This window comes from Hyperolius riggenbachi, chromosome 5 (genome assembly GCF_040937935.1).
Source record: "Hyperolius riggenbachi isolate aHypRig1 chromosome 5, aHypRig1.pri, whole genome shotgun sequence".
Lineage (NCBI taxonomy): Eukaryota > Metazoa > Chordata > Amphibia > Anura > Hyperoliidae > Hyperolius > Hyperolius riggenbachi.
The window spans coordinates 73,457,387-73,466,715 of NC_090650.1; positions in this window are offsets into that span (position 1 = coordinate 73,457,387).

A 9,329-nucleotide genomic window follows, 5' to 3' on the forward strand; every position below is an offset into this window, starting at 1 on the left:
GATTGTTCACATATGAGCGGTTCCATTACGATCCGATTCCAAAAGCGCTATCTGTACCATTTTCTGAGCACTTCTGCTCAATGGAAGGTATAGGGAAATTGCTAAGCGCTTGAAAAAGCACTTTGTATAGTGATTTCTTGTGCGCTTTTAAGAATAACTACATTGTATTTATTCTTTTCCGGGTCAAACAGTTCACTTCCTAACGTCAGGAAGTGAAAATCTCAATCGCTCATCAAAAGCGCTTAGAAAAGCACCTACACAAAATCGCCCAACACTCAGAAAATGTCAGGAATCGCGTGAAAAAAATTGCGCACAAAAACGCTAAGTGCTTGCGATTTATAATGTGAACAAAGCCAAAATGACATTTTTCCCTATGTAGTTGTCACTTACAGCAGGCATTATTAATCTGACAGCTCTGAACATCTCGCTGACAGGTTTTGGACTAGTCCATCTTGTCATAGGAGATTCTCAAGTTTCCTTTATTTTCACAAGCAGAGGTGCCTGTATAGAATAAAACTTAGATAAAAACGGTTTAAAATAGAAGGGAGGTAATGGTGGACTTACCTCCTCAGAAGACTAAACAATCGGTTTTATCATGCTCATGGAGGAGGTCATACACGTCACTGCTAAACTGCAGTGCTCCTTTTATGGCCTAAGGAAGCGGGCATAGACCTGTGAAACGCGTTGCAAATTTTGAGACACAGATAAATTGAATTTTTCAGATAAAACTGATTGTTTAGTCCACTGCTACCTCCCTTTTTTAAACGGTTTAACTAAGTTTTATTCTATACTGGCTGCTCTGTTAACCACTTCACCATGCACGGTGGTTTGACAGCTCACTAAAGGACCTAAAGAAAGAAGTGCGCAGACTAGAAAGGAAGTGGCGAAAATCTCAGAATTCAAAAGATAAACACACCCTTGTCTCTCACCGGGAAAGCTACCAAAATGCGATCACCAAGAAAAAATCCTCCTACCTATCACAGGAGATCGCAAAGGCCGCCAACAGACCAGCCCAACTATTCCGCACAGTTGATAGACTATGTAATCCATCCTGTCTAAAACCCACTATAACTCCCTCAAAGGAGCTATGTGAGAAATTTGCCTGCTACTTTGCTGACAAAGTATCTTCTATTCGGTCTCTCATTCAGTCCACAGCACCCAAGACTCATGCAACTAATGGAAATAGCTGCAAAAACAACCTAACACCCTGGACTGATTTCAAAAGTATTAGTGAGGAAGAGATCTCAGACACCCTCTGTCGTCTCCACCAGACAACCTGCGACCTGGACCCTGGACCAACTAAACATATGCTGAAATGCCCTGACCTGCTTGGTCCAGCATTTCACAAAATAGTAAATTGCTCTCTGCAAGCAGGGAGGTTTCCTACCTCTCTAAAAGAAGGAATCATCAAGCCCCTTCTCAAAAAACCTTCCATGGATCCAGATGCTATGAGCAGCTACAGACCTGTCTCCAACCTCCCCTTCTTAGGTAAAGTTATTGAAAAGGCTGTCTATCTGCAACTTGAAACCAGGCTGTCAGTAAACAACATCCTGGACCCTCTACAATCTGGCTTTAAGAAACACCACAGCTGTGAAACAGCCCTCATCCAAGTCTGCAACGATCTGCTCATGGCAAGGGACAGAGGGGAATGCTCCATCCTAATCCTGTTGGATCTCTCAGCTGCTTTTGATACAGTTGACCATGAAATCCTGCTTAACAGACTGCAGGAGTACTGTGGCATCAGTGGATCAGTCCTCCAGTGGTTCAGATCATTCCTGACTGACAGAACACAGAGAGTATCCCTAGGACCTATAATGTCCAAACCTGCACCTCTACAATTCGGAGTGCCACAAGGATCAATCCTATCCCCTCTGCTGTTTGCAATCTACATGTTGCCACTCGGTACACTTATCCAACGACATGGCCTGACGTACCACTGCTACGCCGATGACACACAGCTATACCTGTCCTTCAAACCTGGTGGAACAGACCCTACCCCAAAAATAAACTCTTGCTTAGCTGAGCTTCAGGCATGGATGAATGATAACTGGTTGAAACTGAATGCTGACAAAACTGAGGTCCTGCTTGTCCAAAGCCAGTGCTCGCCATCAAAACAGCTCTATCCTAAAGCAACACCAATCAGGATTGGGAATTCAGACATAAACAGCTCCAACCTTGTGCGCAGCCTTGGCGTACTAATCGATGGGGAATTGAGTTTCAGAAACCAAATTTCATCTGTAGTTAAATCTTCCTTCTTTCATCTGAAGAACATTGCAAAGATTAAACATCTGATTCCCCCAGAGGATCTTCAAACCCTAGTCCACGCCTTCATCACATCACGGCTGGACTACTGCAATGCCCTTTATGCTGGCCTCCCCAAAAAAGACTTGCGTCGCCTGCAATTAGTGCAGAATGCTGCTGCCAGATTGCTAACAAACCAGCCTCGCCACTGTCACATCACACCGATCCTTCGCTCACTGCACTGGCTACCAGTAGAATGGAGAATACTCTTCAAGATTGGACTGCTGACATTCAAATCCCTGCACAATCTGGGCCCTGGATACATGAAGGACTTGCTGAAGCTGCACCACACCTCTCACAACCTCAGATCAGCAAGTTCTATAAACTTGGTCACTCCCAGAGTGCACCTCAAAAAATCTGGAGACAGAGCCTTCTGTCATGCTGCCCCTACTCTTTGGAACTCCCTACCACACCCAGTAAAGACAGCACCATCCCTGGAGCTATTCAAATCCAGACTGAAAAGCCACCTGTTTAGCCTGGCATTTCCAGATTTATAAAATTCTTCCCCTGTACCACGATGGTCGGAGCCATGCTTATGCGCTTTGAGTCCCACGGGAGAAAAGCGCTTTACAAATGTTATTTGTTGTTGTTGTTGTTGTTGAGGACTGCAGCGTTAAACCCCCCCTAGTGACCAGGCCATTTTTCCCTAAATAGGCCCCCGCAGCATTAAGGCCTTGCTGCAGGGTCGCACAACTCAGCACACAAGTGATTCCCCCCTTTTCTCCCCACCAACAGAGCTCTCTGTTGGTGGGGTCTGATCGCTCCCCCAATGTTTTGAGTTTTTTTTTAATAACTATTTATGTTAATATTTTTTAAATACAGTGGTGTGAAAAACTATTTGCCCCCTTCCTGATTTCTTATTTTTTTTGCATGTTTGTCACACTTAAATGTTTCTGCTCATCAAAAACCGTTAACTATTAGTCAAAGATAACATAATTGAACACAAAATGCAGTTTTAAATGATGTTTTTTATTATTTAGTGAGAAAAAAACCTCAAAACCTACATGGCCCTGTGTGAAAAAGAAATTGCCCCCTGAACCTAATAACTGGTTGGGCCACCCTTAGCAGCAATAACTGCAATCAAGCATTTGCGATAACTTGCAACTAGTCTTTTACAGCGCTCTGGAGGAATTTTGGCCCACTCATCTTTGCAGAATTGTTGTAATTCAGCTTTATTTGAGGGTTTTCTAGCATGAACCGCCTTTTTAAGGTCATGCCACAACATCTCAATAGGATTCAGGTCAGGACCTTGACTAGGCCTCTCCAAAGTCTTCATTTTGTTTTTCTTCAGCCATTCAGAGGTGGATTTGCTGGTGTGTTTTGGGTCATTGTCCTGCTGCAGCACCCAAGATCGCTTCAGCTTGAGTTGACGAACAGATGGCCGGACATTCTCCTTCAGGATTTTTTGGCAGACAGTAGAATTCATGGTTCCATCTATCACAGCATGCCTTCCAGGTCCTGAAGCAGCAAAACAACCCCAGACCATCACACTACCACCACCATATTTTACTGTTGGTATGATGTTCTTCAGCTGAAATGCTGTGTTACTTCTACGCCAGATGTAACGGGACACGCACCTTCCAAAAAGTTCAACTTTTGTCTCGTCGGTCCACAAGGTATTTTCCCAAAAGTCTTGGCAATCATTGAGATGTTTTTTTAGCAAAATTGAGACGAGCCTTAATGTTCTTTTTGCTTAAAAGTGGTTTGTGCCTTGGATATCTTCCATGCAGGCCGTTTTTGCCCAGTCTCTTTCTTATGGTGGAGTCGTGAACACTGACCTTAATTGAGGCAAGTGAGGCCTGCAGTTCTTTAGATGTTGTCCTGGGGTCTTTTGTGGCCTCTCGGATTAGTTTTCTCTGCGCTCTTGGGGTAATTTTGGTCGGCCGGCCACTCCTGGGAAGGTTCATCATTGTTCCATGTATTCCCGGAAATCTTGAGACTTCCCCATGAGGAGATGGACTGGTCCAAAACCTGTTGGAAACATTTTCAGAGTGCTCAGATTAAGAGTACTTGCATACTGAATCCATTGTGTTCCCATTGCAACAGACAACATAATCGCATCCCAACACAACGCAATGATATTTCTACTGATATTTCAAATATTTCCATTGTTGAAAACGGGACCAGCAACACACAAGAGGAAACGAGTGTTTATGTTACCTCGAACCTAGAACATCACTGATTCTGGAAATCTAGAGCTGAATGCCAGCAATGCTTAATTTAGTGGGCAAATCCATACCATCCTGCACAGAGCTATCCTCACCAATCCCTGTGTGCTGCCAGAGGGCCGTGACATCCTATGTGTGGGGAAACATGTCCCACAAACTTTTGTAAGGCGACATGCAGTATCAGAGCCCCATGGAAAATGATTGATGGGGCCCTCTGATTTGGGCACAATTGAGCAAAGACAGCTTCCCCTGTGGGTGTGAGTGAACCTGACAACCCACAGCACAAGGTAGTATCACAGGGTGGGTGAAAATGGACACCCTAATCACCTATGCTTGCTCCAGAGTAGGGATGGGAATGCGAAGCTGTTTTCCCCTGGAGTCGGAACAAAAACAGAGCATTTGTGCATATGGGTCGTGGCAGAGGAGGTTAATTCACCCTTATCACTGCCTCTGCCCACAGTTCCCCCTGCCCTTATGCACCCCCCTTAATACTTTCTCCTTCAGGCTGTCAGAATTCTAGCGGTGTGAAGAAGGAAGTATCGGACTGATAGAACGTACCATGGAGCTCTGTTCTTGTTCAGATTCAGGCAGAACCAAGACTGCGGAGTCTGTACAAAAATCATCCTACTCCAACTCCTCAGTTTATGAAGCCACCAACTCAGGCTCGAGGTACCCAAAAATTACTCTGACTCCACAGCCCTGGGCAAAACAGAGGTTTGCATTGGTAATCTCATCCCCCCAGAGCCTCGTAGCCTCTACAAATATACAGCCACACCATTGGTGACACAGCTATAGCAAATTGCCAATTGCCTTTACTCAAGATCCTTGAGTACTTCTTTAACATACATATACACACACACACACACATATATATATATATATATATATATATATATATATATATACATATATATACTAGCTGGTTGCCCGGGTATGTAATTGGCTAGTGTTAGCTCTGCCCACTTTTTCTAATCCTAACACACAATTACTCAATGATGACCTAGTTTGCGAGCTTTGCGGTCTTTGGCATCAATAATTGGCATTGAAATGAAATAAATCTAATTGGCTGTGGCTCCACTCCTTTCAAAATCAAAAGGTGAATTTCGATTATCTTTTGTAAGCTCCACCCACTTTTCTGAATATTAATCCCAGTCACCCAGTGACCAACTGTGCAAAGTTTAAGAACCCTGCCATTGCCAGACAGTGTAAGAATGGCTGCAGTTTACATTCTGGCAGTGAAATTTGTATTTTTCTCCACCCACTGATGTCCTCATGTTTCCAGGGTATGTATTTGGCTGCTGTTGGCTGTGGCCACATTTTCTAACCCTAACACACAATTATCAATAGTCATTGACCAAGTTTGTGAGATTTGTGGTCTTTGGCATGAATAATTTTCATTGAAATGAAACAAATCTGATTCGCTGTTTGTGGCCCCCACCCCTTTTCTAAATATTTAACCCCAGTCACCCAATGATCAACTGTACCAGGTTTGAGGCTTATGCCATTAACAGTGCAAAAATGGCAGCAATTAAATATTTGCCTTGAAAATCAATAGGTGAATTGTGATTGGTTTTTGTAGGCTCCACCCACTTTTCTGAATATTAATCCCAGTCACCCAGTGACCAACTGTGCAAAGTTTTAGAACCCTACAATTAATAGTGTAAGAATGGCTGCAGTTTACATTTTCCCAGTGAAATTTGTGTTTGTCTCCGCCCATTGAAGACTCGGCATTGCCCAGGTATGTATTTGGCTGGTGTTGGCTCCGCCCACCTTTTCTAACCCTAACACAAAATTACTTAATGACCAAGTTTGTGAGCTTTGCGGTCTTTGGCATCAATAATTTGCATTGAAATAAAATAAATCTGATTTGCTGTGGATCCACCCCTTTTCTGAATTTGAACCCCAATCACCCAATGGCCAACTGTACCAGGTACAGGTGATTAACAGTGCAAGAATGGCATTAATTAAATATTCCCCTTAAATATTAATAGGTGGATTTTGATTGGCTTTTGTAGGCTCCACCCACTTTTCTGAATATTAATCTCAGTCACCCAGTGACCAACTGTGCAAAGTTTGAGAACCCTACCATTAATAGTGTAAGAATTGCTGCAGTTTACATTTTCTCAGTGAAATTTGTATTTGTCTCAGCCTACTGATGACCCAGCATTGCCCGATTATGTATTTGGCTGGTGTTGGCTGCGCCCACTTTTCCTAACCCTAACACCCATTTACTCAATGACCAAGTTTGTGAGCTTTGTGGTCTTTGGCATCAATAACCTACATTAAAATGAAACAAATCAGATTGGCTGTTTGGGGCTCCACCCCCTTATATAAATTTAAACCCCAGTCACGCAATGATCAACTGTACCAGGTTTGAGGCTTGTGCCATTAACAGTGCAAGAATGGCAGCAATGAAATATTTCCCTGAAAAATCAATAGGTAATTTTTTATTTTTTTTTGTAGGCTCCACCCACTTTTCTGAATATTAACCCCAGTCACCCAGTAACCAACTGTGCAAAGTTTGAGAACCCTACCATTAACAGTGTAAGAATGGCTGCTGTTTACATTTCCCCAGTAAAATTTTTATTTGTCTCCACCCACTTGTGACCCTGCATTGCCCGCTTATGTATTTGGCTGGTGTTGGCTGTGCCCACTTTCCTAACCCTAACACACAATCAATTACTCAATTACCAAGTTTGTGAGCTTTGCGGTGTTTGGCAACAATAATTTGCATTGGAATGAAACAAATCTGATTAGCTGTTTGTGGCCCCACCCCCTTTCTGAAATTGAACCCCAGTCACCCAATGATCAACTGTACCAGGTTTGAGGCTTGTGCCATTAACAGTGCAAGAATGGCAGAAATGTAAATATTCCCCTTGAAAATCAATAGGTGAATTTTGATTGGCTTTTATAGGCTCCAACTACTTTTCTGAATAATAATCCTAGTCACCCAACGACCAACTGTGCAAAGTTTGAGAACCCTACCATTAACAGTGTAAGAAAAACAAAAGTTTGCTTTCTTAAAACAGAAAGAATTTGCGATAATTCAGGTTAGAGTGAGCTTGAGATGTCTCCCAGTGCATCACTGCTAAATATATGCAAATTAACCATTATTACCCTTAGAAGCTAAACACACCTCCAGAACTGCTGGAATGCAATGATGTGTCAGCTTGTTAATTTGTACAGAGCCATAATAATCCAACATGCATACAGACTGTTTTGGATGGTTTGATCCTCATCAGTGCATGGCATGGATTAATTTGGCTCTATGCAGTAGGGCTTGTAACACCGAGAGGTACAGACTAACCAGCAAGCTCATGGTTACCCAGAACTCATTGGAGTGTGTAAGGGACTACAATGGTCCTAAAAGCCCCCTTACTAAGATGTTAAGAAAAACAAAAGTTTACTTTCCTAAAACAGAAAGAATTTGCGATAATTCAGGTTGGAGTGAGCTTGAGATGTCTCCCAGAGCAACACTGCTGAATATATGCAAATTAACCATTCTACCCTTAGAAGCTAAACACACCTCCAGTGTAACAGTGTGTGTATATGTTAATCGTCATGATTTTCCTGTAAAAATCGTTGGTTGTTACGATAAAAAATGTCAGTTAAATATATCATATAGGAGACACACAGTGATGTTTGAGAAGCGAAATTAAGTTTATTGTATTTACAGAAAGTGTGCAATAATAGTTTAAATAAAATTAGGCAGGTGCATAAATTTAGGCACTGTTGTCATTTTATTGCTTCTAAAAACCTTTAGAACTAATTATTGGAACTCAAATTGGCTTAGTAAGCTCAGTGACCCCCGACCTACATAGACAGGTGAATCCAATAATGAGAAAGTATTTAAGGACGTCAATTGTAAGTTTCCCTCCTCTTTTCATTTTCTCTGAAGAGTAGCAACATGGGGGTCTCAAAACAACTCTCAAATGACCTGAAAACAAAGATTGTTCACGATCATGGTTTATGGGAAGGATACAGAAAGCTATCTCAGTTGTCTTTTTCCACAGTTAGGAACATATTGAGGAAATGGAAGACCACAGGCTCAGTTCAAAGTAAGGCTCAAAGTGGCAGACCAAGAAAAATCAAAGTCAACCCCAGACCAGCACCAAAGACCTACAACATCATCTTGCTGCATCGTTCAACCATTCGGCGCACTTTACGCAAGGAGATGCTGTATGCAAGAGTGATGCAGAGGAAGCCTTTTCTCCGCCCACAACACAAACAGAGCCGCTTGAGGTATGCTAAAGCACATTTGGACAAGCCAGCTTCATTTTGGCAAGGCTTGGTGTACAGAGGCGCCAGAGTAGAATAAAAACGTTTAAAAACCGTCTAAAAGAGGGGGATGTTCAGGTGGACTTACCTCCCTCAAAAATAAAAAACTCAATTGAGTCACAATATATCAATACAAAAATATTTTATTGAACTCCACTTAGTGCAACGCGTGTCGCAGGTGTGGTCCTGCTTCATCAGGCAAACAGGAGTATAACTCAATGGGTCTAGATACAGAAGTGAGCGCCTCAGAGGCACTCACTTCTGTATCTAGACCCATTGAGTTATACTCCTGTTTGCCTGATGAAGCAGGACCACACCTGCGAAACGTATTGTTTTGATATATTGTGACTCAATTGAGTTTTATATTTTTGAGGGAGGTAAGTCCACCTGAACATCCCCCTCTTTTAGACGGTTTTTAAACGTTTTTATTCTACTCTGGCGCCTCTGTACACCAAGCCTTGCTGAAATCTTGAGTCCACCCTCGGTGGAGGGGTGCTACCCAGTTTCCTATCTACAGAGAGCGACATCTTAAAAACCTGAGTGGGGTCAGGTTCTAATACTCCCCACCTGCACTTGAAGTGG